We start from the raw sequence: 27692 nt of genomic DNA, 5'->3' as shown, positions 1-27692 counted from the left end.
AGGCATATGCGACTCATGCGATACAGCGACATGTACTGCTTACGGGGAAGGAGACGTTAACGAGCAGTAACAAGTGGCATTTTCGAGTTTCGACGGGGGATATATATATATCTAGCGAGGCGAGGCGACCCAGCCACCTGGTGTAATTAACATGCCTGATACGCGCACTTAACAGATTGAACGGACGAAACGAGCCGCTCTCGTCCACCCTTAATGGAACCGCACAGCGGTGGACCTCCGGTTTCTGTAACAACGCGACGTCCTGTAATTTCCACGGAAAGTGCAATTAGCCGCTCTTGGCAAGCACGGAGCGCGCTATTTGCCGTTCAAATCGGAAAATAACCAACCCAGTATCGCTGACGGTAAGGGATCCCGTCTGATACACACTAATGTTCGCATCATCCCCCGCCGGTGCGGAATAACCGACTCTGCGTATGAAATTCGATCAAAACTTGAGCTTCAATGTTTATCGATTCTACCGACTCGATAATGTCGCTCATGCCTCGCGTGACCGTGTTATCAATTAAGGGGAGTGTGAGATGTCACGAAACAGAGAGAACTCTTGTGTGTGTTTTGGAAGTTTATATATTTTCGAGGCGGACAGCAAAGCGATGCCCACGTGTGATTTCGCGTGTAATCGTATGTTATAAAAAATAAAAATAAAAAAGAAGAAAAGAGAAGGGAGAAGAGAAAAAGATGACGACGACTAGCCAGGAGAGTCCGAGAGAGACGAGCGGACATTAGCGTCCACATTAGCGAGCACGAATATTCGTGACTGCGTGCGAACTAAACATTACCAGATCACGGAAATGCATTTCAAGAACAGCACACTTTAAAGCGCAGCTCTGCCTACGCGGAACAATACCCTGCCGCGGCACGACGCAGTTTCTAACGAGTTACCGAGACGGCCTGAATAACTTTTCCAATTTAGCCACATGCGGCTACATCGTTATAAACGACAAAGTGTTACTTACCGTTACGGGCGAAACTTTAGACTGGCGCTACTTGCGCCGATGGATCGTCGTACGGCGGAGCGAATCGGTGAGTTCGCGAAATGCGAAAGAAAAGTCGATCTCTCAATTAACGATCTCGCGATCTATAGGATCTACACGTCGAAATTCCGTCATTTCCAGTATACCTCTCAAATCCGGCGTCCGTAACAACGAGCAATAACTGAACGATGCAAACTTATTAACACCTCATTTGCCCCCAGCCCAACCCTCGCGCTCAGGTGAACCGACTCCCTCGCCTTCGCTACTCGGCGAAATCTGACGGGCGAAGTCAATCAAGGTTGCGGCAATTTCCCTGGTAACAGTCTGAAATTCCAAACTGACAGACATGAACGGCTTGAAATGGTACTTGAGAGCGCTTAAAACGAGGGTAGTGCTACAGAAATCGCAGACAACAATGTTATTTAAGTATGTCGATTTATATGTAAGGTGTAATATCAACATACAGATCAGTACGACTGTCTACCCCCACTCGAATAATAATATAGAGATTATTGAAAAAGTCACTCGTTGATCTTGTCGATAATGATATTTGCAGTGCTCCTGCAATATTTGCAGTGCTTGCAGTTATAATGAATATAACTAATTTTGCACCGTAACTGTTTATGATAGCGGCCGAACCTCATTAAATTAAAAAGAAACGTTTAAAAAAGTTAAAAAACTGAGAAATAAATATCACTAATTTAAGCAGAATAAATAAGAGTAATAATTAATGAGGTAAATAATGCAACATATTTTTTTGTTTCTCATAATTTCTTAATTTCTTTCTTGCCTTGGAAAGTTCGATAGGAATTGGAGATTGGAAAAAATGGTACAGGAATATTTAGAAGCCTTATATACTGTCTCTCATCGTTTTTGGAACAGATTGCTTCTGCAAACATATGAGTCGACCGGAAACGCAGCATAAATTATTGATCGCTTAATCGATGATAACTATAAAGCGACATATTTTCGATACATACCATAATCTTGTATTTTGACGTCTCTTTAATTAAAAGTAGCGTTTGCTTTCCGAAATTTTTGCAGTAAATCAGAAAATTATTAAGCCACCTTTTTCGATAAAAAAGTGCAGAATATGAACATTCTACACTTTAATGAGGAACTTTTAATGAAGCCTGGCTCCTGTCATAAACTATTCCGGCGCAAAATCAATTGCACTCGTCATAACTGAGAGCAAATGTCATTATTAACAAGATCAAGTGACTTTTTCGGCAATTGTCATTCTCTGCATTGTCATTCAAATGTAAGTAGATAACCCATCGTACTGACCTATTAATATTACATCCTATATGTAACAAAAATTATCCTCGCGCTTCCAATGCCTACGACATCTTTCTCATTTCTAGACGAAATAGAGGATATGCTCTTAAAATTTCGCTATCATAGAATTATTTTGAATGAAGAAACAATTCATCACACACACATGCCCTGTAATTTTTCAACATCGGTTGTTAACATGAGCCGTACACGATGATCGGTTCTCGAGATCAAAATCCTTCGTCATGGAGACGATCCTTATTAGTAACACCGCTTGATAGGCCAGCGATTACTCGCTCGTTAACGGAAATTGTTAACGAGCTGGTATCCGAAGGAGATTCGGGCGCAGAAGTGCACTAAAGCTTGATTACCGATTCACGATGTCGCATAGTACCATCGTGTAGCGACATTGTACTGCGCACATATAAGAAATGAAACGGTGAAGCACCTTGAGTAAACCAACACTTCGATGTCGAGATACTTACGCTGAATTCTAATTAATTTATTATAGCTTAGAAATAATAGAAATTATTTTATATTTATATTTTGGATTTTTATGATATGCGAATTTACCTCGTTTTTTAAAAAGAGCAAAGCGGTAAAACATACAAGTAAGGATAACTAAATACTTGTTACGTTAAATGCTAACGAAACTTTAATCAAGTATATTTATTAGGTGTACAAATGAATAATCCAATTTTTTCAGCTACATTCAAGGTTTATTTTAAAAGAAAGTAAATTAAATTGTTCAATCAAAGTATTCGCCGTTGCTTTCTATAACTTTAAGCCATCTTTCAGGCAGCTAATGAATTCCATCTCGGAAAAATGTTACGTTTTTGGACACGATAAAGTCGTCAAGCCATTTTCGGATCTCATCCACTGATTGGAAGTGCATATCGGACAAGGCGTGTTGCATCGACCGGAACAAGTGATAATCGGATGGAGCAATGTCTCGTGAATACGCCGGGTGCTGCAAGACGTCCCAGCCAAGACTCATTATGGTGTCTTTTGTATTGAAAGCAATGTGTGGCCTGGCGTTGTCATGCAACAATTTCACTGGACGTTCTCCTTTGTCAGTATACGGGCGTTCGTTCTTGACTCAAGCAGATTAATTGACGTTGGTAGCAGTCCGCAGTAACTGTTTCATCCGGTTCCAACAACTCATAATAAAGGCACGCCCTTGATATCCCACCAAATGCAGAGAAGAACCTTCTTTCCGAAGCGATTGGGTTTTGCCACCGATTTTGATGATTCGCCGGGATTTACCCATGATTTGCTGCATTTCAGATTGTCATAGAGTATCCATTTCTCATCGCCCGTAACGATTTTCCACAAGAAAGACTTTCGACGCTGCTCATTGAGAAGAGAAAGACACGCTGCCACTCGTTGATTTTTGTTGCTTTCAGTGAGTTCATGCGGTTAGGCACCCATTTTCCTTCTTTCTGGATCTTTCCCATCTCATGTAGGCGTTTGGAAATCGTTTGCTGCGTTACTCCCAACTGTTCTGCAAGCTCTTTTTGTGTTTGTGCCGAATTCTCAGCGAGCAGTTGTTCCAAATCATCATTATCGCACTTTGGAGGGCCTCCAGAGCGTTGTTTGTCGATTAGACTGAAATTACCGCTTTTAAACCGCTTAAACCAAAATGCGCACACTCCGTACGATACAAAACCGTCGCCGAGAAAGGAACAAATCGATTCGCACGCTCTTGCAGCATTTTTTCCTTATTGGAATTCGTAAAGAATGCAGTGTCGGATATGTACCTTATCTGTTGCCATTTTCGACTGTACTGAACTGAATACTTTTGAAGATTATGTTGGGCCTTTCGTCAAACTATATATTCTTTTTAATAGCTATATGTCAACATTGCATAATCACAAAAGGGCGGGAAAATCTATTCAATTTAAAATTGATTTCATAACTGCTTAAAATAATTTGGATTATTCATTTGTACGCCTAATATATTGCCGTTTCGAAAATATCATTATCTTTTCTTGCTTTTCTTTCTCTTTTTGATATCCTGAAATACGTAAGAATCTTATAAGTCAAAGCATTGTAAATCTCTGCCATAAATTTCCGGTTCAGTTGTTTTGTATCATCATTCGACGTGTCCAATAATACGTCGTACAACAAGAGCGGACTGCCATGGCAGAAATCATAGTTGCTATTAATGTGCACAAACATTCGTTGCCGTCGGCGATCACTAAGTAATTTCGTACCGCGTGTATGCACCTGATTGAATTTTCTTTGAAGCGGTATAAGCCGCCATGAAGGGCCATTAAATAATTATAGGATATCCCTGGCACATATGTCTGCGCACATATGTACGCAGACACACACCTACACATACGTATATGATCGATTACCATGCGCTCGTTCTCGACCATTCTCAATTTGAAGTGCAACGAATTAAATAAGATCGGACGAGGCGAATCGCAATTACGGGAACCAAGCACCTTTCATATCACGATATTATGCGATATTATTGAAAATGAGAGAGCAGGGAGAGACAAAAGAGAGAGGAGTTTCCGCTGAATTAACAAAAACACGCAAAAGGGATACGGGAATGTAAATTCGGGTTCGAAACGCTCGTTATGCGAAACGACATCGGAACAAACAACATCGCTTCTCTTCTCTCGGCAACTGCCGCACGTGTATGGTATTTTTAAATAACGACTTAACCTCATTAAAAGTTCCGTTAAAGTAAGTTTCACAATTGATTAGATATTGATTATAAGTACTCCTCGTGGGTTCACTTACTGTCGTGGGTTTATTTACTGTCGTCTATTTTAAATAGCGATTGTAATAAGCACGCTTTGACAAAATTAAATTTTGCAAGGAATTTCCGTATCGCGTTCGAATTTTTATAGATCTTGAAAAAATATACTCCAAATGTATTCCACGATATCCTGATCAACCAGGACGTTCTCATTGACATTGAAGTTCGACGATTGACGATACCATTACTACGTTGGGAAACGTAAGGCGAAGGGTGAGCAGTCGATAATATTCTTCAAATTCACCATAGTTCGAGTTGTAGACCGTAAATGAGACCATGCGACAATCTTCCTGATTGGATTCCTGCAGTGCTCTGGTGTAGATAACGCTAGATGAATTTCCTAAAGTACAATCGGTGCAACTTCGCTGAAGCGCTATAGAACTAGCGGTTTAGTTATAAGTAATGCACGATACTCAATAAAATTTCGCTGAAAGAGTCAACTGGTGGAGCAATCTTACAAACACAAATGTGACATACAGGTCATCATTGTAATACGCTTGGTTTCAAATCGGCCTGAACGCTTTTCCTCCCCAAATCCACATCAATCCCCAAACTGATCCACCAGCTACGTCTCAAGCTGCATCAGCGAAAAAAGTATTCAAACCGTATTGAAACCAATTATGAATTTTGTAGTAGAATCTTATTTTCAATGATTAGAATCAGTAAAGCACAAGACGAAGGAATAATTTACAAATATTTCTACTCTAAAAATCAGTGAATACTCATTAACTATCAATATGATAAATTCCTTTTATTCGAATCGAAAATACATCAAGTCTAATTGAAATCAGAAACACTTTCGCTGATTCACTTCAAGGGAGAACCGTGCCGAGGAAACAGAATAAAATCATGTTCATTCTCTTTGCCATAGTTTAGTTCCAACTTCCAGAATAATAAAGTGGCAGATGATATTCCGTTTGGCCTACTCATCATCCTACCTGCGACAACAGTAATAAAACGGAGCGTACTTGTTTCTGCTGTCGTCACCATTCTATCTGCGAGAGTAGTACGGTGGCGGATCGTACTTGCTTCCGCCGTCACTCTGTCTTCGAGAGTTGTACGGTGGCGGGTCGTACTTACTTCCGTCGTCACTCTATCTTCGAGAGCAGTATGGTGCCGGGTCCTACTTGTTTCCGTTGCCGTAATTATCGATCTGCCTGCGTGAGTAGTAGGGTGGCGGATCGTACTTGTTCCCACTGCCGTATTGTCTGCGAGCGACATAAAACGGAAAATCGTGCCTATTCTCGCTGTCATGGCGATGTATTTGCTCATAAAAGTAAGCGAGCAGTGAATCGCGCTTGTTTCCAAAAAGTTGACTCATAATCTTCGCACCGGCATCTCTCAGAAAATCAATGTCTTCCTATATACAACCCTCCACCGTCAGTATAACGTACTGCACAATATTTTTTGCATAATTTGTCACCGTGAGTGTTTTTGAAATTATCCGGAGCGAGCGTTACGCACGATACGCAGGAGGCATTTGTTATAATGAAAATATGGAGGTAAGAATATAATTTTCTTACCTCTATGAACGAAAGCGTCGTAGACAAGAGAAAGGTATGTCGAGGTTATTCTGCATTGTCAATGTTCACTTGAAATAACGGGACTACACTATCTCTCTATTTTCGACGCGTTATGTGTATTGTTAATGATTTACAATTTGCCCGAATTTGTCTCTTACCGATATCATCGCAAGGACAAGAACGAGCGCGAGAAGACACATCGTGGAAAGTCGCGCGTATTCTAAGCAGGATCAAAGTGGAAGCCCGACTGATTCTTTCGTCGCGAACGCTTCATATTTTTATGAGGTCACTTCGCACGAATGATAATCCACGAGAAAACTCAATTATCGCTATCGCTCCTATAGAGAACCTCCGGAATCGCCATCGCGATCGTATGTGTTATCAACTGCAACGACACGGACACGGTGCTTCTCGCAGTTGGGCATCGACGATGACAAACGACGTCGTTGACTATCCATGCAGTCGATCCAATTTAATCGAGCCGAGCGCGGCATTTACGAGCGAATTGTAATGTCCAAGGGACGATCAACTCGCGATATTAATTAGCACCTCGCGAAGAATGACGAAGCCGTCGCAAATCGAACCACTTACGCTCTTTCTCGTTTAATCGAACTGGACGATCGTGCGCTTGACAGATCGGCCGTGTGTGTGTGTGTGTGTGTGTGCGTGACCGCGCTCATCCTCGACGACTATATCGAAAATCTCATTATTTAACACCAATTGCCACGCGAGGTCGACGCGCGAATTCGGTGAATGAAATTTCCATGGAGCACACGCGCGAGCATCGTGTCTATGTGAAAAGACCGGAATGAAAACCCGACAAATTTGGATGCTATCTAAATCTACTCCCTTTTCATATATATGTCTGCAATATTAAAGATTAATACATTAGTTGGCCGACTCAATTTCAGAAATTAAATTTGCTCAGCCAGGTGAACGCCCTATCTTTATCGAGGAGAGAATCAGCAAGCGAAATAATATTCACTAAGCAGAAGTCAAGGATATTTTTTTACATTTACTTTACATTTACTTTACTTTTTTACATTTACTTTACGTGGATTGTATGTGTCGCCAATGATACAATAGCCTTCAAATTGCTCGTGCCAAATGTATTATTGTTGATACATTTATCACAAATGCCAAAATAATGATATGTTAGAAGCCCAAATAGCGGTCGCATTTACGTCAGAAAACGGAACAAGCTTCAACCAGGTCGCGAAACAGAAACGAAAGGAAGTACATGTTGAATTTAGGACACCCCTCGTATCGTCCCTCTTGGTCGCACCTGTGCGATAGAGTCCGCGACCACCTCGACATTCGGCTAACGTTTCAGAGAGCAGCTGTGGCGGATACATCGAAAAGCTTCGCGCACCAAGCTCTATTCCGCGATAGGAAAAGCGGGATTAAAAGCTATCGCGGATAAATTCGAGGGTAAGCCGGGTTCAGGATGGGTCACGAAGCTCCCAGTTAATTCCACGACGTCGGCCGACCCGTTCGCTCCATTAGAGTCTCTCGACGTTAGTCTAAATTTTATCTCTCCTTTTTATAGCTCGCGAACGGCGGCCGCGCTCGTATAAACGCAGCGGATTATTACTCGCCGCGCTCTTAAATTGCGTGCCGAGCAAGATGGAAGGAATAAGAATTTTTAACGCGCGATGATTTATACATCCGAGTCATTTGCAGTCACCCAAGACGATTCTCGGCGGTGAACTCATGCAAAACTGCCGGCCGATTTCGTCAGGCCGAACGTTGCAGCAAGACCGTGACTCGCATCGTCGTTGCGTAATAAACGGAGCCCGTATTGCAAATCAAATCCATTAACGCTCGTCGCAAATAATCGGCATTATACCGTGTTTACCGGGCCGGCAAGCGCTCAACCGCGTCGCGTACACTGCGGACCGTTAATAATTAAATCTCCAATCCAGCACAGCTCGATTGAGCTGTTAGTTTGACAGTGGCTGATTTTAGCGGAATCCTCTTTTTTCCATTCGCCGCGTTCTCGCGATTCTGTTTCTCCGCGCCGTTATTACCGCAAATCTTTCGGCGGTAATAGCAAAATATCGCCGCGATTCGCGAGTTTCTCGCGGACTGATTAATCTTTCACGTCGAGACTCTGACCCGGCAATTGACGAATTTAGACCCGAAGCTGACGCGGAAACGACAGCGAGCTGTAATACGCTGTAATACGAAGTAATACGCGATATATACGAGGATGGAAGTGATTTCGCGCGAAATGCCAAAATATCACGATTTTCTCTCGCGGACGCGTCGACAGTTCGCGCGATACGCGTTCGACTTCCGTTGCCGCGCGCGAATGTATCACACTCGCGTCACGATTACATTCGAAATGTGAAAAGTTTCCGCCACATACAGCCACCTGTGATATCGCGATGAGTTCCCTGTATTTGTTTTACAGGCCACCTCGTTATTCGTGCTGCGATGTACAACATCGAAGTGAGCTCAAACTCCAAAACTGTATTTCATCGTATGACCTCATTTATCGCAGTAAAAACGTTCAAACTGACGCTCATGATGATATCCTCGACGTGAGTGCATTTTCTGAAAAACATATCACGATGTGTAACTTTCAGCTCATTGAAATTGCACAACGAGTCCGACTTATTCGTACCCAAACATGAAAATGACGCGGACTGATTGTAATGTTCTGCGAAAGAACGGATGGTTGATTATAATATTTCACTTTGAATATATCGAGATTTATCGAAGGCTGTATCAAACTGCGACGTTTGTGTTTACATAAAAATATTACATTATATGAAGAAGCATATGCAAAAATATTGTGCTGAGAAAGCATGCATATTAGTACGGAAATAAATACGGTCCCAATTGGTCGAATAATTTTCCTCCGACCGAGACAACGCAGAGATGAGGATTATTTTCAAACACTCGCTTCGTCATAGAGTCGTCGAGGCTATTTATTAATCTCGAGAACACTCCCTCAGGTAATGAACAATGACGAGTATACGCCAAATTAAGTTCCGTCGTGTGAAATATCTTGGTGCGCACGTGGCGATGAATTTATAAAAGGAAAAAAACGCGCCAAGTTATTCGCGACACGACCCAATGCCGGAGTCGTGTGCTCGTTGCGCTTTGACCGGACTTTTGATTGATCGTTCCATCGTGCACGCGCGAAGTACTACATCCTGCGTCTCTTATACATATGTTACATCGTGCCATGCGGTACGTCGATCGTTGACACGCAGCATGCGTCGTGTCGCATGAGAGATAACCGGCCGCCTCGATATCGCTGATTGGAAAAACCAGCGTCCGAGAGTTCGCGAGTTTTAGTTTCCATTATCCCGTGGCGCACAGGTCAGCGAATCCATAAAGTAATTTACTCTGAGAGAATTGGAGAGAGAGAGAGAGAGAGAGAGAGAGAGAGAGAGAGAGAGAGAGAACCTTGTCGCAGCGCGTCAATAAATTTCAATAGCCGAGTGTGTCGACTATACGTAGGCTGATATTAAAGCACAATGGTCCCGGCGGAGAATTCGCGCGTGCGTTTTTACGTAAGAACGCTTTTTCTCGCAACAACGATACGCGGAATTGACATGTCCGATACTCCGTGTCGCATATCAGTCGTGTAATTTGACTGAGAACGATTGTATATAATTAGCGCGTCATTATCTATCGTCGAACATTATCTATTATCCAGGGTTGAGAAGTAACTCGTTACTTGTAATAAAGTTACAGTTACAGTTATTATTTTCCTTCTTTGGTAACTATAACTTAACTTCGTTTCGCTTTTTCCATCTATAACTGTAACTTAACTTATTGTTACATTTGTTTGATAACTAGTAACTAATATAATTGTCACATTAATAGTTACTTTATATATTTCAAACTTAAGTTTCTGGCAGACTAATACGATAACGCAACGTACGATGTTTGATATCTAATAAGCATACAGTTATTCCGGCTGCATTTGGAAAACGCGCGCTATTGTCATCTATCTTTATCATTCATTAGATGTAAAACACGGATACAATAACACAATAGCGCTGAAGTCTCCTCTCCGAACACAACCTGTATTTCTTTTAAAAAAATTGTACGCCTATTGGACATTTCCGTCGCGCGTCGCTAGTTCTTATTTGTTAATATAACCTGTGTTCAGCTACATGGTTTCGATTATATAAAAAATTCAAGCAATAGATAAAACATCTCAATCTTCGGAGAAGGATTGTAGAATGCCATAGTCAGCATATGCAAAAATATTCAAGTGTAGGGATCCGGGTGATGGATATGAAGTTGCGAGTAAATTGTGTACATGTTTATTAAAGGAAATAGATATAAAAATGAAACCTTACTCTCTAGCTCGCGACTTGTGCGCGATTGTTTCTCGATTCGACTGTCTCTACTCTTTTCTTTTTCTACGCTCTCCTTCTCTACCTGCGCGACCTCTATCACCCCTACTATGGCACATCGGGTCGATTACTCGATCGATCAATCCTACACAAGTTACAGCAAAAATTTAGAAATGAGAACAACTGGGTATTTCTCTGCAAAATATGCGTTGGCAAAAAAATTATTCATTCAAGTAGAACTTCAACTGCAAATTTAAGAAAACATATGAGTATAAGTCTTTATTTATAAAATATTAATATATCTTTTTAGTGAAAAAATCTAATTTTTGATGTTAAGATTAGTTTTAGTATTTTTACTATTTATTATCCTCATCAAATTCATTCACTTTCTTATAATTGTTATTAATGGTCTCAATGAATATGAATTGTTTACTTAAATCAATGACCCTAATTTGTACAAATTATATACAATACGAAGAATATAATAATCAACAAACTACTTTTATATAAAATTGAAGGAATTTACACAATTACGAAATTTAAAATGATAACACAATTATTGTAAAAAAATAACTGAAAAGTAACGACTCGTTACTTTCTAAATAACTGTAACTGTAATATGTTATTTTTAAAGGTCAGTAACTTGTAACTAGTTACTTTTTCAGTGAAAAAACTACAACTGTAAATAAATACTTTTACAAAGTAACTTTCCCAACCTTGCTGTTATCTTTGAGTAAAATTGTTACATACTTACGTCGCACAGTTACCATTATGGTATTACGCATCATAACAGTTTACTGTAAATTTTTCGGCGAATCGATAGTGCAAGGAGAATATAAATTCCCGTTATAAAAAAGTCCGAAAGGTCCAATCGGTTCGAGCAATCGTAGGATTGTAAATCTGACTCAATTTTCATCTGTGTTTTTTATCTTTATCCGATTATTTAGAACGTACATACAGCTCCAGAGGGGAAGGGATTAACTTTTCAATAATTCTCTCTGATTCTGGCTTTTGAGGTCAACAAAAATACACAACCGAATCACACGATTATCTCGCTTTTCTTTTTCCTTTGTCTCCTTTATCCAAAAATATAGGATGGATGTGTAATAACGACCGTGTAAAGATCGAATCGGGTCATTAGTCATTTGTAAATGTCACATGGCGATATCCGAAAATTATACGAGGTGAAGGACCAAAGTTACGGGTATAAAATATTTCGTTTAATATTGAATATCAGTTGGTCAAAGACGTTATCTGCGACACATATTAATAAACCGTCCATGGAATTTTGCCAATAAAGATCGTTTAAACAAAACGCGCATCGTTCTGTTATTAATCGCAACGACGAGAAACTCGAAACAAGAGAGATTCGTGTGACAAATTTCACATCAACGAGTTCTGTAGATCCTGCTTTAGCCCAATTAAAATACCTAAATGATCAAAATACATTAGTCACTGAAGTGTACAATTTGCCTTCACTCAGCCGGAATAAAATATTCATCGATATCCAATATTAATATTTTATTTTATTTTAACGAATATTTTGTGGAGCGATAAAGTATGTGCCCTCTACTCTCGTCTTAATAAAATTAAATAAAAACATCGGCAATATAAGAGAAATGCAAAATTTCAAACTTGCTCCAATACATCGAGAACCTTCAAATTTATTAAGGAGAGGGAGAGAGGGAAAAAGAGAGAGGAAAGAGAGAGAGAGAGAGAGAGAGATATAAGTAGAAAACTATTAGATGTTAAAAAAATAAAAACCGTCGCATGTCGTGCATTTGAGGTAATTTAGAAGCGGGCACCGCGAGGAGGAGGGAGAAAAAAGAACAACGGAAGGAATAACTCGGGAGATCAGCACGACGGTTTAACGAGCGGTTAAAAACGGATCAATATGGTTCAGGCTGTAAGTTTTCGGCTGCTGACGCTGCTCGCGATATAACCGCCGTCGTTCGCGCAATTCCCTTTCGCGTGCTTTAGTGTGTGATGAGATTCTCCTTTCCCTTCCTCGGCCACATCCACCGATAATTTTTTTCCATATCGTACCAACTTTCTCTCATTGTCACGGCCCCGTGGAATCACATTGTCGTTTCACAGGGTGGAGGCGAGACGGAAAGCGCAAAAAATATTCCGGAGAAATTGGCATTTGCACGCGCACACACACATATATAGGCACGTGTGCGCGCATACAGATAGGTACAAACGCACGCCATACGAATGTATGAGCATGTTCGTCATAACAAAAGGATAGGATAATAATGCGTATAACATTTCGCGCGAATACAATGCAATATCCGACCGCAATGAATAGGAAACCAAGGTAATTAAACGTAGTTATTAATCGTCAGCCTGTTAGCGCTATTTCAGGATCGCAGGGATTTGAGTGGCCAAAGGCGGACTTTGACTTCGCCTACCTGCAATGCAATGTCCATCGGAGTATGCACATGATTAAATCTTTTCTCCCCCCCCTCTCTCTCTCTCTCTCTCTCTCTCTCTCTCATTATCTCGCTATATTCCGAGCGGAATCACGATTCCGAGAAGAACGATTAATTCTGAAGTAAGCGATCGAAATCACAGAGGTGAGAGAGTGAAGTAGTCCGCAAAGCTCGCCTATTGAGAACAGAAGAATCTCCGAGAGCAGAAGACGCTGACTCCTACACTGACTCGTACACTTCGATTTTCCCTCGCGGCTTGCCCTAGTGCTCATAACCCAGATCTTAACGGATAATAGTAACTCGGGGTGCGATAGGCGAGACCGCAGCGCTTCGGGTCGTGTCACCTATCTTCCATCTTGAAATTATTCCAACTTTTCCGTCAACTCGCAGTCAACGTTATCATACGGGAGCACACGAAAATTCGAGCATCACGGCCAAGCTGCAGAGAATTTCTCTCCGACTATCTTCTTTCTCTCCAGGTTACCGCACACATGAGACACTATTTCATTTTCTTTTTTTTGCATAACAATGTTCTCGCAAGCATCTCGAGGGACGTGCGCTACGAAGAATTCGGATTGGAAAAATTCGCACGCTGGCCAGCGCGAAAATGAATATCACGATAGCGTGGTGCGAAATAGTCCGTTTCGGCGAACGTAAACCCTCGCGATTCTTCGCCGGCATTCCACCTTGTCGGCCATGGTAGATAAGCTTTTGATCAACCATCACGATAGAGGCTATAACCGGTCTTCATACAGATCGCGTTTCGTGGTCGCCTCGAAATCAACGGCCGATCGATATTAAACGAGCGCAATTCACGATGCAGTTACACATTCCCAGCAGCGTGACCATAGCTGCAGAGAGCGAATTTCCGCATCGTGACGATTATACCACGAACAGAAATTTCGTACGCTCCCTCGAAATTTGCCCGTGGCCAAAGGCTGTCGCTGCCGGCTCTCTTCTCTCTCTCTCTCTCTCTCTCTCTCTCTCTCTCTCTCTCTCTCTCTCTCTCTCTCTCTTTCTCTCTCTCTCTCTCTGCTCCTTCGTCAATTCATATTACCAAATTCAGCGTTTATTTCCTCATGCGCGGAATTTCGATTGAAAAACCCCGAAGGTAAATCGTTCTCCCTTTCATGAGCGAAATGTTGCACTCATTTCAGCCACTCATTTTGCGAGACTTCAAATCTACTTGTTCATTCATCGAGCATTTGGAAAAAGAGCACGACTCCTCGCGTAAAATCGAAGCGGGACTGTGTAAAATGAAAAATTTCCCCACGAGACTCAGCCCTGCCGAGAAGATTAATGCTGAAGATTGATGAATCAATAATATCTCATGCGACGAGTCTTAAGAACGCGACAGGGGTTTATGTGGTCGTTAAATCTATACTTTACGATAAACGACATTCGTATTCAGCAAATTCCACAAGTTTGCCTAAATACGACGACGTTATTGCGCCATCGTGAAGACTATTAAACTTTGTACATCCGCTTGCCCGTTTAAGGTTTCACCGCCGTAGAATACGGAGGATACGCGCTTACGGCTCCGCCTCACACGCGAGGCCATCACGAGGAGATCACGCGTACTCGCAACTTGGCTGGCGCAATTTCGTACGGCCTGAACTTCGGGGCGAAGCTTCAAGCTGTGTACATACACACACATACACACACACACACACACATCGACCCCAATATCTAAAAATTCCATTGAGAAATGATAAATTAAATTGCCGCAACCACGGAGGCCTCGGGTCACTCGACTGGAGCGTAACACGCGCGCCTTAGCAGGTGCCGACAATGTGTGCGTGACGGAACCTCTCAACATCGACGGTGGATTTACGTGAGGCTCGTTACGTGAATACCGCATAGTTTACGCTGTCGTGTTATCAATCGTCCGCGCCGATGTCGGCGAACAAAACGCTCCGCCGGAGCTCCGTGACGCGAAATATCGCCGATTCGCGAACGATTTATTGCAACAGCCGCGGTAAATGCGAATAACGACACCTTAATTTTAATATGTAAATACTGATATCTGCCCTGCCGTTATGCGAAGAAACAAGAGGGCGTGAAACGCGACTGCGAGTTACATGTATTTCTTTGGAAGGACGCGCTGTGCGGCGCAAAACACAGGCGTAAAGTGTGATAAACTAAATCTTTGAAACGCGTAAAGTGTGACAATTTCTCTCAAAATCCAATACAATAAAATCTCGAGAGTGTAATAAAAATAACATCCAGAAAAAATACTCCCGTAAGCAGACCCAAGGAATACAAATTTTACAGGGAAGAGAATTTTATGAAACTATCTTTGTTATATATTATCTCAAAAACCGGAATATTCTCTGAAAATCTGAAAATTTCAGCTGTATCTATTCTTTGCACTTATCTGTGGCATATTTGCTATTGAAAATCTAATGTATTGCTCACAAAATTGCTACATAACTAGAAAATTGAATATTTTGAAGTCGTATGGCTTTTCTCGCAGGAAGATAATATGTCTAACAGAAAAGCCATAAATTTTCATATTTAATATTTATATCTTGCTCTACAATAAAACCGCGCTATAATAAAACCGATGTGCACCTATAGAATCCAGCTTTGGGGCACAGCAAGCAGTTCCAACATTGAAATAATACAACATTTTCAATCGAAAGTATTAAGGATCATAGTGAATGTGGTTCCTAACAAAGTGATACAAAGAGACCTCAAGATAGTTTCGGTGAATGGAGATATCAAAAGACATAGCGTAAATTATAGTATGAGGCTAAGTACACATCCAAACGAACTTGCAGTAAACCTTCTTAATGAAAAATGATAAATCTGGATTAAAACGATTAAACCTATTGACCTTAGAACAAGATTTAATTAGACATATCTGGATATCTATTTGTTAACGCAATCATCCCAGAGATTAGATTTACTTAGTTGCAAAAATCCCAGTATTCAATAACAAGTTAAATATTTAACTGGAGGTATGTAAGGATATTGACCAATGGGGAAATATCAACAAGTTATTGTGTGGCTTTATAAAATTTACTTATTGCCCTAAACGATAGATTATAAATTAATCTGGGAGTTTAATAAAAAAAAATTTATATAAAAATAGGTACTTTTTCATCCTTTGTTGTACCATAGTTAGCGTAATGCGACTACCGCAATAATTGAAGATTTTACGTTAACATACATGCGCAGAGGGTGTTGTCTAGAGGCTTTGTTTGCCTTTGCGCGATCGGTCAGCACGATACTGTCGCACGAAACGATAAATTAGACGAAAGGAAAGCCAGGTAGAGGAAAGAATTGCCCTCGTGATGCCTCACGAGATATTCACGCTGGATCAGAGATTTGCTTCTTTCGTACAATAGCAGAGATTAAGTTTGGAAGCTACCCCAAACGTGCGCGCGCGCGCGCGTGTGTGTGTGTGTATGTGTGTATGTGTGTCCACACTTTGCCCATCGCGTGCCACCGCGTGCGATCGGCTGTGCGAATTTTTCACAAGTGTGTTACTTTCGACGTCAGCAAGGATCAAGCTCCGAGCGAAACCCGAATCTATAAGACGAATGGTAACAATAGAACAGTGTTACTGCGCCATACCACGGCCGGCATAAAAAGGGACTATTATTCCTAATTCTGGGGAATTCCGAGGGAAAGGACGAGAAAATATTGAAGAAAACCGAGGAGGGCACGCAAACGGCAATCTCGCGGAATGGCGAGGAGCTCTTTCTTCAATCCGTCGATTACACCGCGCCGCGAAGGGGAGAAGAAAAAACGATAGTGCGAACGAAGACGCGCGAGTGATACTATCGCGTCGAAATACCGTGTAATAGCAATAACGAGGAGTACAGCGTAGCGTTATATTCTCCGTTCGTTTCGCTCCCCCGACGACGAACGTGTTCACGTGCAGTGGGAGGAAACACATAATCGTAAACATAATCATAATCACATAGATCGGAGACCGTTAAGCCCGTGCCGCGATGTTGGGAAGTAGCGTGAAAAAGAAACAAGAGAAAGGAAGGAATAAATGAATTATTAATCACGAACGTGTAACGAGACCGGGCGATTCGCCGGCGACGGAGACTCTTCGTCGATTCGTTCCGTTCCGTTTCGAATACGAGAGTCGATCGGGAAAACGCGACGTTTTCCCCCTATCGATTTGCGTCAATGCGATTTTATCGAGAACGCGATGCGGCGCGGCATGTACCGCAGCCGGCAAACAACACCGTGCTGCGTTCGGTACGCGTATACGTGGTACAAGTCCCTCGATCAATTTGACTTTGGCCGCCAGGGTTTGCTCGAATGACCGATCCAATTAACGTTACAATTCGTAGATTACAGTTTAAACGACTACGCCACCGCTACACGCTGACACGTACGCCGAACTAGCCTAGTACGATCGTTCATCCGGACAGGAATTCGCTTCGCGCCCGCACGTGCATCTACGACGAGGATCGACGCGGGACGAAACCTTCGTTCTCACCTAATCGGCAGACCGGATTGAAAAGAAGACTTCTGTTGCCACAACAAATGACAACAAACATTTGCTGTTTGAGAATTGTACGGGGAACGAATCAAACAGTTACCGTAACAAATCATTTTTTATTATTTGTAATTTGTAACAAATATACATTGCTGGAGATGCAAATCATACAGGATGTCCCATTTTAAATGAGCCAGGTAAAAATCTCGGAAAATATGAAAGATACTAAGAAACGTTTCAGACAAAAGCTGTATAGTTTCAAAGGGAACATAAAATAACTGTATCATTTTGTTTACAGAGCTTCATTTTCGAGACATTCACCGATCATTACTTTTCTTAAATGGAAACCTCAATTTTTTATTATATCATCCTTTTCTACCAATTAATTTTAACAACTCTTTTCTAAAACATTTTTTTATTTGACTGATACTTTTTTAAAATATTCAAGGAAGACTTGATAACTTTTTCAATATTTAACTCACGATATCTCATTAACTATTTGTCGCAAGAAAAAAAGGAACTAAACTTTTTTACTCTATTTAATCTCCAGAATATATTATTGCAATAGCGCTCTGACTTTTGTTAATTTGGTGATTTTGAAGTGTCCAAAGGTCGATAAGGTAACAAAAATTAAGACTGTTGTAAGAATATATTCTTGAGACTAAATAGAGTAAAAAAGTATAGTATTATTTTTCCTTTCGACATATAGTTAACAATATCGAATATCATAAATTAAATATTGAAAAAATTACCTTACTCTACAAGTTTTCCTTAAATATCTCAAAAAATATTAGGCAAATAAAATATTATTTCAGACAAAAGTAATTCAAATTAATTGATAAAAAAATAATATAATAAAAAATTGGGATTTCCATTTAAAAAAAATAATAATCGGTGAATATCTCAAAAATGGCATCTTCTATAAATAAAATAATATAGTTGTTTTATGTCACCTTTAAAATTATACAACTTTTGTCTAAAACGTTTCTTAATATCTTTCAAATCTTTCGAAATTTTTACCTAGCTCATTTAAAATGAGACATCCTGTACATGTTTGTTGGATATACAACTGTATATGTACGTAATATATACATGTACGTGACTCTCCTGTAAGCCATATTCTGAACTCTCATATATAATATATAGATAAGAGCATCTCTTAAAATGATTTATAAGCTTTCTTAAGTAGCTACGAACCACTTTTACATTATTTTTACATTACTTTTTATATTATTTTTACATTACATTAACTTTTTTATTGATGAAAATTGATAAAAATTGATAAAAATATATATACAGTACGAGCTTTTTATGTACATCCCCTTAATCTTACTTAATCTTATCTAATAGTTTATTAATTTTATATAATGTATCGTGCTAAAAATAAAGATTAATAATGCCTTGCCTTATTTCTTCCCTCGAATTCTTACAAAATGCACACGTGATTTCATCAAATATTTTATATATTTTGCTACATATTATACGTTAGTGAAGAAGAGTTAATATAACTGATTTGCCTATACATAATTTCTAACCTTTGTCCATCTTCTGTATCGCCAACAAATCAAATTTATGATTCGTTGGATTAACATAACAATACCATTTGTTCTCATTATAAAATTATTGGTTAGAGCAATAAGTTATAAGTAATAAATTCGTTACCACAACGGAGTCATTTGCTGCTTCACATTAATAAACCATTTGTTGCGATTACTGGTGTTTTGTCGACCCAACAAAACCTTTCTTCTCTGTGTATATGTGAGCTGAAACTAATGAGTCCCGATTGAAACGAAAAATTCTACTTTTCGATTATCTTCGATTTATCCTCACGCGAGAAATCATCCCCTCTTTCGAAATATTCAAATATCTACCTCTACTTCTTATATAAAAGACACCGTTCGTTTCCTTGTTTTCCGCTTCTCCTGTTGGAGTCAGATCACAAACGTCCGCAGCTCTGCCGCGCGCCGCGGTAAGGTGTAAAGTGTATTAGTTTATAAAAAAATACCTATTGCTAAAGCTGTAATATTGGACACGGAATAAGACTGTCTCATTATTACTTTAGCGACAGAGTTAATTTCAGCTACCGCACACGCACGCGCGCGACCACGCATCATGACGTGAATCGCTTTTACGCTTTTGCACCTTCGCATCTAGAAAGGTAACACCGGGAAAATATCTAGGACAAAACATCCGGATTGCGCCATGATTCGCATTCGTCGTGTGACATAATCCGAAAATTAAAACGGCGGAAAATCATACTCGTGCGGAAGCCCGAAAAGTTATCGGACCCTCTTCGAACGAACGCGAGAGAAAATTACGAGATCTCAGACAAGCATGCGGATATATGACAAGGCGAAGTCGCGTAGCGAGTAACTTCCCCTTCGAGTCGCAAAGCCGTCTTTGCGTCAAGAAGTAATTAACGAGCGAATATATTATCATCGAACTTTCTCAACGTTCAGATTCTTTCGAAAGGAGAGAGGCCGACGGCCTTTTTATTGTAATTCCAAGGCTGACCTGCGCCGCGCTGTGCAATTTCGCTGCGTTTACGGCAGAAATCGCGTTCGTTGCAACTTTTATTGTTCTTTACGACAACTCCGTCCTTTAAATAAAGATTTCTCCTTCGAGAGCTATACAATTCCTATTTCCGCCCGGTCGTTCCAGCCCGGAAGCCAAGTATCCTAAATTCCATTTCGGTTAATGCAACACTCACTGTCTGACACATTTTTCGACAGTTAACGACGTACGAAATTTCATCGATGACTTTATAGCTTCAACATTTTTCTCACATCAAGTTGATTTTTTCCAGATTAAGATAATGGAAAAACTCGCATTAGATATGTATTATTGAGATTGAAAATATATAATATGGAAAGAGGAAAAGTAAGAAAAGATAATTCTCTCCGAGTGATACAAGGGAAAGTAAGAAAAGATAATTCTCTCCGAGTGATACGTTAGAATCGACGACAGCAAAGAGCACATACGGCTATTTATCGTAACGCTTGAATATCGGCACACATTCGCTGTTGTCGCGTATTTGTTTTCTGCTGTGTAAAGTATCGGAAAGTGTAACCTCGAAAATCAACAGTGTGCACGCACTTATCCACAGACACTGTTCTATTCTTGGCTTTTAAAAATACACCCTTAACGCAGCGCATCAGATACCGCGGAGAGCATTTGCATATCGCGTCGCTTCGTCTTAAGTAACGCGCTAAATGCTGCTATGCATAATACCTTATCTGCCGCAGTTCGAATATTAATTAAAGATTTTTTATATCCCTTCCCCCCTTCTTCGCTTCTTCATCGTTCTAGCGTCGACAGAAACTGTGCACAAGAGATTAATTATCACGCTCTATCGGAGAATTTAATCGCTTCTTTATTATGGAACTCGTGCCTTTCGTAAAATTTTAATTACCCTCCGTATTGAATGACAAAGCCACGTAATGGAAATATTGGTCGAAAAAAAAGAGAAAACTCGTTATTTCCATATAGGAAATAGAGAAGGGGAGAGAGAATGGAAAAAGGAAATAAATTGAAGTGCAATACTTTTTACACAACGCACGAGTCTCTCGACGTCGAGATACACGCTTTTTTACCTTTCCTCGACTTTCTCCATGCCTGGAATTAACCGAATGAATAACAATGCAATTAACCCGAGGCCCGACGTGCACACTGCCAATTCCCGTGTCGTTATTTCCGAATAAATCGACGATCGCTCGCCCGTCTGTTTATGTAATATGTTTGCGCATTGTCCCGATGAAATGGTTAAAACATACAAAAGAAGCACGTAGAAGAAGATACGAGCGAATTTCTCCCTTCTTTTCCCCCGGTCAGATTGCGCCGCCTCGACGACGCAAAGTTCAAACGGGTAACTTCGCACGAGCTCTCCCGAGAACATCGCACTCCAAAGTAGTTTAGGTCAACGTTATATCGAACAGCGTCGAGCCGAGCGCGCACATACGAATACGGCCGAACGTACTTCTTCTTATCGTTCGCACGACGTCGCTTGTAGTACTATCAATCGTGAATTATCGCTAACCCAGCGGGCGATTCAATTTCTTCTTTTCCACGCGACGTCTTCTCTGTCGAGCATTACCCGATCGAGCGAGTAGCGCGTATCGCGATACGCAATTCGCTATCTCGCCGTACTATTAAATCACAAACATGTATGAAAGTCACCGAAGCGAATATTGCGAATCTCGTTGAATTTTCCGTGGCATCCGAACAGAGGGATGAGCGAGGGAGAAGGAGGAGACGGAGGGAGGGAAGGTATGCGCCACGATAATGCAGTCTCGAGTCCACTAATGGCATTCGATTGTATCGACTTTTGATGTGCTTTTCTAGCTGCGAAGACCGCGTAATCTGACGAGAAATTAATTATATAAAATACGGGGCTTGTGACCGAGCGAGCGAGCGAGCGAGCGAGCGAGCAAGCAAGCCAAGGTACTTAACAAAATAGGAGGAAAGACAGAGAGGGACGAGAGAGAGAGAGAGAGAGAGAGAGAGGGGGGGAGGGAGAAAGAGAGTGTTCTTTTAATCGCCAAAGGAAACCTCATGCGTTGACATTGCATTTCGCTGTCGTGTAATGCGGCAGCAAATTGCATTAAAACTGACGCGATCGTGGCACGGGGAATTTCCGAGCGCGAAATTTCTGAAGCCCAACTTCAGCGCGGATCTTCGCGATAAAGCGAGACGAAGCGGAACGGAACGGGATGAAAAATCGGCTGCGTTCATCGTGCAATCTCGCGGCTAAAAATTAGCCGTGAGCGCGACGCTCATGGCGCTTCGTTTGATCTATTCTCTCTCATTTCGGAAGGGTGAAAATTGCCCGCCGACGGAAACGAGGTCGCGGCCGGGACGAGATACGCGACGTGTTCCGTTGATTAAACTCTTCTCCGTGAGTTCGATATCGCGAGATATCGCGGATCGGTGTAACGAAGCGGGATAATTAGCAGATGTTTCCCCCACGGGAAAAGAGGGGAGGGATGGGACGGAATATATTCCGTACCAATCTCTTTCCGTTTGTCACGCGGGAGAAATTTCTCTCCTTTCCTCCAGCTTTTTCTCCTTTCGTTTTCCAGTCTCACGCGAACAATCACACACGCGCACTCCCTCTCTTATCGCAGTATCGATCTTTTCGCGCGTAGTTATCGATCCGGATGGATCACACAAAGACGGCTTTTGCCGTTGCGTGATCTCCTTTCGTCGAATTTCTGCTACTCTCCCGATGAATCGCAGTTTCATCGGAAAGAGGAAAAAATAGAGAAGAGCAAAGGAAGATAACACGCAGGAGGAGCGGTTTGTAGAAAATATACACTTACCCTAATCAAATACTAAGTTCACCAGTATCCGAGTGTTGGAAGGACGGGGAGATTATTTCTTCTTATCCGTCGGTCCAAATCCGGGCACGACTCGCGACGATTGCTGGGCGCGTAGAGGTTATTGCAGTCATTGATAACCGACAGCCTCTTCCGGGTGGATTATCAACGGCAATTAACGCGCCGCGGTGATGATTATTCGTATCGTTCGGCTGTCCGGCAAACTCACGCTTTTCGCTTCGTCGATCTACGCGCTAGTAACAATCGCGCGGTCCAAGAGCGCGCGGAGCAAGGCGGGAACAATTCGCGATCTCGCTCGGCCGTTCGACGCGCGCGCGAGTAGCGCCCTCTTTATTGGCTTCGAATCGCCCGCCGAGAAGTTCGAGCGCACAATACCAATCGCGATCGGATTGTCCCGATGAGTTTAGCTGTTCGACGATTCCTGCGGCGTCGGCTGTTCTCTCGGCCTGTCGTGCGACATCCCGGAGTACTTTCGGCAAGTCGGCTCGATCTCGAGCTTCGTCACTGGCACCATCTCGTTGGTAAAGTAAAAACTCGTCGTCGACAAAGGTGAGGTTAAAATCGTCGTTCAAACGCACATCGACCGCCGCAATGTCGTCGCAAATGCATCGCGTGAATGCCGCGCACAAGGTCACACGATCGTCCGCATGCTCCGTTGCCGAAATGTGCACTTCCCATAGCAGGCTCGTCATCGTCGGCGAATTTCCCGACGGTTTCTTACCGACGGTTCCCGCCGTTGCATCGTTGGTCAAGTGCGCACTGAAGATCGACGCGCCACGTTTCGTCTCACGACGAGTGGGCACTTCCGGCCCGACGGAAGTCGCGCGAGTTTTAGTGTTCCGCGCGAAGTCGCATTGCGTCGCATTGCCGCATGTGCGTCGCATTTATTCTTCGCGACAGCCTCCTCACGGGGGTTGATTTTTCTGCCGATCGCATGAGCAACTGCTATCGCAATAACTAACTCGCGACGACGATCCCGCTCGCTTACTCTCTTCTCGTCCGATGCGGCGCGCGTTTCTCCCGCGATATAATTAACGAGAGGACTCACCGCCGTGATCCGTCGCCAACTTTGACCCCAGGTCGGCCGTCAACTCGCCACCGCGTTCGATCGCAATCCCCTTCCGGTCATGCTCAGCGCAGGGAACTTGGCGCGCGCGATGAGCGGGAATGCCGATTTCAACGCTTCGTCGTCGTGGTTGAAGTCCGCGAAGCGCGACGACGACCGGATACGTGCATCCGTTCGGGTCTCTACTCGGTGCACGACATTATGGCTCGATCAACGCGGGAAAAAGTCTCTCGATGCGGGGCGCGAGAGAGTGCGAGGAAGCTGCGAGAGAGCCTGCGAACTGCGTAGCGGCGTCGTCGCTGTCCGCGGAACCACTGCGGACCGATGTAGCTTGCAACCCCTAGGTTTCCGACTCCCGACCAACCCCCGCGTGATCTTCTCGTTCTACTAGCTGGCTGACTCCGGCCAGCTGGCTGACATAAGAGCGCTTCTAAGTACTAACTTCCCAATGTATCGCGCTGGAACTCGAGCTGCGAGCGGGGCTTCCTTTCCTTCTCTTTCTCTTCGAGAGAGAGAGAATTTTCCACACACGTTTCATTTAGGGGTGAGTGCGGAATACTCGCTGGAGATTACAAACGGTTGATCGAGGAAATTTGTACAAACCTCATCCAACTTTAAAAAGTTCGCTTTCTGATTCGAAAGACCGTTCTCGCGCAGTGTAAAGAAACCTGATAGAGATTCCTCGCTTTTAACCCTTTGTTTATTGAAAAAAAAGATAAGAAAAAAGAGAAGGTGCATTGCTGATTTGTAAAAGACAGTTGAGAATATTATCCGAAACCGCTGAAGATAATATACTGTTGATAAATATACACCTAAAAAGAAGTATTTTTTTTTGTAAAGTGATTTTTGCTATAATCTCATATTCTAAGCAAAGCTTTTTATAGAAAAAGGATTCCTCTTTCGATAAAGCGATTAAAGTGAACCATTCATCTAAAATTTAGATATTATTCTAATTGTTTTCCTCTTATTTTAAGAGGATTTTCTCTTATATCAATTAATTTTCTTATATGAAGAGGAATATATTGATTTGAATATCGGTTTCTTTTGTTCAGTCATGCGCTACTTCTAGACATGAACGAGAAAATAACCATTTTCTCTTTTTAAAAAAGGTATGTATGTTACTGTAATATATAACGAAGATAATTTACCCATATTTGGTCAAATACAGTTTATAATCTATTGCAAGAAGTCGAATAAATATATTCTTTCTTTTAACTATGTTTCATATAATTGGTTATGATGAACATTTTTGTAAACTATAAAGTCCATAACAAAATTGACTGGAAGTTTATTTGTTATAATGATCTTGTTTCACTCGTACCTACTTATTGTAGAACTGGAGCCAGAAGTACGTCTGTATATATTACTTTCCGCTATACATTATAATAATTTTTTCAAATTAACCAGTATAACCAGTAAGAATAAAGCACAGTAAGAATAAATAATAATCCTCTTGAAAAAAGATTAAATAATCTGTATATAAAAACAAATTTATATTAAAATCAATAAGGTTTGCATTATACATATAACATAATTTCTTTAACTTTAAGAATAATGTGTTTATAATATTTTCCTCTTAATCTTAGAGGAATCCTCTTGAGGCCATATATAAGAGTAAAATCCTCTAAAATTTAGATGATTCCGTTTGTTCCGAAATTATTTTTTTTGGATGGGATGATTTCTCGCTTTTAACTTTTTGTTTATTGGAAAACAGATAGGGAAAAAAAAGAAAATACATTGCCAATTTGTAAAAAAGACAGTTGAAAATATTATCCGAAACCGTTGAAGATAGTATACTGTTGATAAATATAGTGTTGATGAATAAGATGTAAAACGCACGAATATTCTCGATCAAGAATACGTAAGGTGTCATTCTAAAGTTATCGGCCGGACTATTTGTTTTTTACTTAATTCGCTAACCAACGATGACAATCGTGAAAATAAGAAGATAGCGAAAAGACATAAAACTTAGTCGAGTGTGTATTTTTCCACTGAAAGTACGCTCAATGAGTACCGCTGTAAATTAATAAACGGTAGTTCATCAACATGAGCCGCGAATCATTCATTTATTTCAACCCTGTGGCGATGCTGTCACAATTGCTAGAAATTAATTTAATAGAGTGACTGCAAGCTTTCCAGCCATTTGTCATTTCAAGACACTCGAAAAAATAAATGACTAAAAGAAAAAAAATAACACGAAAATAATTATCAATCGATTTTACCTTTGTGGCATCTATTCATTGATTTCCATTAAAAAAAAAAAAAAGAGAGAAAAAATATATTATTTCGTAAATTGCATTGAGATACGTAAATTGATTTATACGTAAATATTTTGAAAGATTTTGCGTCCAATAAAAAAAAAAAAACTATTAGGTGTGTGAATTAATTCGGTCCATCTGGCGGTCAATTGCTGTACTATGTAATTTTCTAATCTCTAATGTCTGCGAAAGGTTTTATTTTTTAATTTTGATATTTGGCAATAATATTCAGTTGATAAACGTTTAAGTTTGTAACAATAACATCGTGTTTATCTGATTCGGAAATGTCGAAATTCGAGCCAAAAAAGCATCCTTTCCGGGAAGTTCTCATTTTCTGTTTTCATTTGAAGAAAACAGCCGCTGAAGCACATCGAATGCTCGTAGAATCTTAGGGTGAAAGTGCTCCCACCGATAAATCATGCAGAAAATGGTTTCGACGTTTCAAAAGTGATAATTTCAGTGTCGATGACAAACCTCGTCCAGGTCAACCGAAGAAGTTCGAGGACGAGGAATTGCAGGCGCTAATCGATGAAGATCCGTGTCAATTGCAACATGAGCTCGCGCAATTGTTGAATGTTGATCGATCAACAATTTCTGTGCGTTTGGCAGCCATGGGAAAGATTTACAAAGAAGGAAGATGGCTGCCATACGAACTGAAAGAAAGAGACATCGAGAGGCGAAAAGCCATGTCTGAAATCTTGCTTGTCAAGCAAAAAAGAAAAGGTTTTTTTGCATCGTATTGTAACTGGAGATGAAAAGTGGATATGTTTCGATAACCCCAAACGAAGGAAATCCATTAGCGACCCAGAGAAACCATCCACATCGATACCAAAGCGGAATATTCACGGCAAGAAAGTAATGCTCTGTATATGGTGGGACCAGAAGGGTGTAGTGTATCATGAACTATTAAAACAGCCAAACCATCACTGCCGAACTTTACCAACATCAATTGATCCGTTTAAACAACGCATTGAAGAATAAGCGGCCGGAATATGCAAAGAGACACGACAAAGTGATCTTCCAGCACGATAACGCTCGGCCACACGTTGGAAAAATTATGAAGGCCACCTTGGAAGCATTTGCCTTGGAACGTTTTACCTCACCCGCCGTATTCACCAGACATTGCTCCATCCGATTATCACTTGTTCAGATCGATGGCATACGGATTTTCGGACCAGCACTTCAACAATTATGAAGAAATAGAGAAATGGCTCAATGAATGGATCGCTTCGAAGGACGAGTCG

General features: G+C 41.2%; 1 long non-coding RNA gene across 1 annotated transcript; it reads right to left on the bottom strand.

Moving 5' to 3' along the window:
- Positions 1-5849: 5849 nt before the first annotated feature.
- LOC112590082 (uncharacterized) lies at positions 5850-6997 on the bottom strand. Its single transcript, XR_003113979.1, has 3 exons — positions 6567-6997; positions 6124-6251; positions 5850-5981 (listed from the first exon to the last, which is right to left on the bottom strand). It is a non-coding gene; the product is annotated as an uncharacterized LOC112590082 (long non-coding RNA).
- Between the last annotated feature and the right edge of the window lie 20695 nt (positions 6998-27692).

Source organism: Harpegnathos saltator, unplaced genomic scaffold (genome assembly GCF_003227715.2).
Source record: "Harpegnathos saltator strain DR-91 unplaced genomic scaffold, Hsal_v8.6 scaffold708, whole genome shotgun sequence".
Taxonomy (NCBI): domain Eukaryota; kingdom Metazoa; phylum Arthropoda; class Insecta; order Hymenoptera; family Formicidae; genus Harpegnathos; species Harpegnathos saltator.
This window is presented reverse-complemented; position numbering and strand designations above follow the sequence as displayed.